Source organism: Octodon degus, unplaced genomic scaffold (genome assembly GCF_000260255.1).
Source record: "Octodon degus isolate 3935 unplaced genomic scaffold, OctDeg1.0 scaffold00165, whole genome shotgun sequence".
Lineage (NCBI taxonomy): Eukaryota > Metazoa > Chordata > Mammalia > Rodentia > Octodontidae > Octodon > Octodon degus.
The window spans coordinates 1,079,963-1,083,704 of NW_004524741.1; the positions used below are offsets into that span (position 1 = coordinate 1,079,963).

The 3,742-nt window shown below is 34.6% G+C and overlaps 1 pseudogene; it reads right to left on the bottom strand.

Annotated features, from left to right (window-relative positions):
- Positions 1-1,799: 1,799 nt before the first annotated feature.
- LOC101574724 overlaps positions 1,800-3,742 on the bottom strand; it is a 67,830-nt pseudogene continuing 65,887 nt past the window's right edge.

Below are 3,742 nucleotides of genomic sequence, written 5' to 3' on the forward strand. Positions count from 1 at the left end.
TATATATATTGAAAAAGAAAGAACAGAACTTTTAAAACATACTTAAAAGTTAATGCTCACTTTTCTTTTTACCTACTAAGTGACTCTGTGTGAGTTTATTAACCTCTCAGAGCTATAATTTTCCCTTACAGAAATTAAAAGTAATCTTGTTTTTGCAAAGTTAATTTTTAAAGGTGATTAACAAATTAGGTGAAAGACATTTCACCTAATCAAACTATAGATATATTTTCCAGGTAAATTTTGTTGTAGATGATGAAAATGGTGACAGTGGTAGTAGTGGTGGTGGTGATGATTCTGTTCAACAAATATTTTTTGAGTCACTACTACATACACGTACAACTCTTTTCTATCAGTTGAAACTTTTACTGAGCAAGATACACATAGTGGACTGGGAGAGATAGCTCAGTGAACTAAGGGCCTACTTAAGCAAGCTCAGGGACCGGGGTTCCATTCCTGGCACCACCTATTGCTCTGGTCCTGCCCCTGGGCATGCTGAGCTGGCCACAAAGACCAGGCATGTTGGCACATGCCTGTATTCCCAGGGCTGGGGAGGCTGAAAACAGGAGGATCAGTATGAGTCTGAGTTGCATAGTGAGACTGTGTAACAAATACATAAAAAAAAAATACACATAGTCTTTCTTTCAGTAACTATGTGCTAGTAGACACCTTGCACTGTGATTAGAAACATGAAATTAGTTACGATGTGTGTAGACACATTGGGAAAAGAAATTTGAAAATAATCAGTCCATACCAAAATTCATTTTCAAGCAAAATAGAATATTCACTACATTTTTCTAAATGTCATAACCAATAAGATACAGTTTTGTTTATTCCTCTTATATTTTCTTGCTAACCTTCTACTATCCTTTTTCTATATGTGTCATAAAATAAATATTGCAAACTGTATATGATGATAAATTTCAACTATTTGGTAAAATTCAATAATTTTATATCTATTTTACATAGAACTTTCATGTAGATATTCCTATATGATCAAAATCCTAAACTATGTGGCATGATTTTTGCAGAAATGTATAATTGTAATCCTGATTTAGAGATAGCTATCCTTGGTAATATTTGCCAATAACTAAAAATAATAAATCACTAGCTCATTTACTTATGAAATAACAGGTTTGATATTACAATTACATATAAAAATAGAAATAATTACTTATTTTCCCCCTGATATTCAGTATATTTAACATGTGAAAATCATGATACTACATTTACAGCAAAACTGTTCCATGTATTCATCTTAATTATTTTACTTTTTTGGCAGAACCAGGGATTGAACTCAGGCCCTTGCTCTTGCCAGGCAAGCACTTTTTCTATTGAGCCATCTCCCCAGCCCTTCACCTTAATTTATAACATGGCATTTCTTGAGTAACAGGACAGAAAAATATGTAAAAGACTGACATGTTTAAGTTTATTGAATTACAAATATGTCTAATGGAGGCTGAGATTCTTTTTATGCCAATTTAATAATTTCTTTCTGTTCCTGCTACTACTCAAAAGTTTTAAGAAAGCCACTAGGTTTTTCTTTTGAAGGGTACTATTATAGTTTTTTCTTTTGCTTAATTATAAGCCTGAAGGATAAATATTAAAAGACCTTCTTATATTACTTGCATTTTCAAATTACGTTCTAGTCCTGAGTAATAGGAAGTTATGAATTTAATTGAAGTTCCTTTTTCTAGTTTAGATTTTATCATTGTACATACACTTCCTCATTAGATGTATTCCCAGTCTTCATCACTACAGGTAGCTATTTATTTTTAAATTTTCATAGATAATCCTGATGATCATTTTAAAAATATTGAATAAATATCTTTTAATGTCTGTATATAAAAACATACAACTGTGTTAGCTTTAGTTGGTAGTATTCTTTTCTTTCTTTTTTTGTTCTTGCTTTTTTTCACTGGCTTTTTCCTTTTCTTTTCTTGTTTTGCACTGGTGATCTGTGTTCTCATTTTCTTTGCGTTCTTGTCTGGTTCTAAAGCAATCATTTCTTCCTCTTTACTATCTTGAGCATGCTATTGGGACATCTGGGCTTCCAGCATCATGACCTTCTGCTCCGGGCCCATTTCCATATTTTCAGGAGGGCAAGCTTCATCATTGCCACCTTTATCCTCACCATCTTTCTCAGAGTCTTCATGATCATCCAAGGAGTTTTCTGCTTCCTCTCCAATCTGAGGAGTTCTAGAGGTCCAGAGAACAGGCTTACTGACAACTTCTGAAGGAAGTTCAGCCTCAGCAATGATTTCTGCTTTCTCCTCACTGTCAGAAGTGCTAACAGGTGACTATTCCATTTTAAATGTTGTAAGCCTTAGGTTTGCTATAGATTCTGCAATGGCAAACTTTCTACCTTCTTTCCTCAATCTCTGGTCATTCTCCAGTGCTTCCTGTATAAGCTCTGCAATTTTCACTATTTTCATGCCAGCTATTTTGTTGCATCTCAAAACTAGAATTTTAGTAGCATTATTCCACCACTGGACTGGATGGTACAGATCTCTCTATGCTTGTTTATGGCAATCACCAACAAAACAACCATTACACATTCTTCTTGTTCTTTGGGATCTACCAATAAGCATGTTCCTTGGTGGCAGAGGTCAAAACTGACACAATTAGGCCTATGGTTGATGTTTGATTCTATAGGACTACACTCCTCAGGTAACTTATCCTTAGAAACATCAGGTCTTAGGAAGCTACAGAAGGCTGCAATTGCAGCAATGACGGCAACATAAGGAATATTCCCATCAAGATCTTGTAAGTCTAAGCCCATATGTATTTGCCAAACGTTTTCACCAGCAACAATGCAAACAGATTCCATGTGTATACATTTTGAATTTCTTAGACATTTTTCTAGGAGTTGATTCAGCATTACCAAGAGATCTCAGTGTCTGACAAGTTCAAAAGCTGGAACAGCCATCTGAGAGAATTCGAGGTTGAAGAAAAGATACCTTCTGCTGCGCTGTTCAGTTTTGGAGCTCTGAGTTCACAAGAAACCTGCCCAAGACCTCTTACTTTCCCAAGTTCCACAATACAGCACCCATGGTTGATGTTTGATGTCTCCACTAGACTGGAAGTTAAACAACAGTGAAAACTTCCTTATTCATATCTAAATCCTCTTCTCCAGTCTTAGTGTAATACTTGTCATCCAATAAATGTTTATAAATAATTATAAAACAATTATAAGATACAACATAATTATATGGCATTTCTTTCATGATGTCAGTTGTCCCTGGGTACAGAGTCTTTGGGCAAGGGGAACCTGACCCTTTTCATGTGTTCCCACCTTACTGGACATTGCAGGTGATTTTTCTGATGATCTTTTGCTGCCTTGACAAGTCAAGAATTTTCTGTTCTGGTGATTTCTAGGAGGATGTTTTTGTCTCTGTCTAAATGTGAGACCAGATTAAAAAACACTCATTGCATATGCCTACATACTCATTAGTACATCTTATTCATTTTAAGTCAGGATAGACAAAAATAATAAATCAAGAACATAGGCCTATGACTTTTACAGGACTAGAGAAAGAAAGCAAACCATTCTCTTTATTATAAGCTTCTGAGAATGAAGAAATGACTGTAAAAAGCAAGATATAATTATGTTGTATCTTATAATTGTTTTATAATTATTTATAAACATTTATTGGATGACAAGTATTACACTAAGACTGGAGAAGAGGATTTAGATATGAATAAGGAAGTTTTCACTGTTGTTTAACTTCCAGTCTAGTGGAGA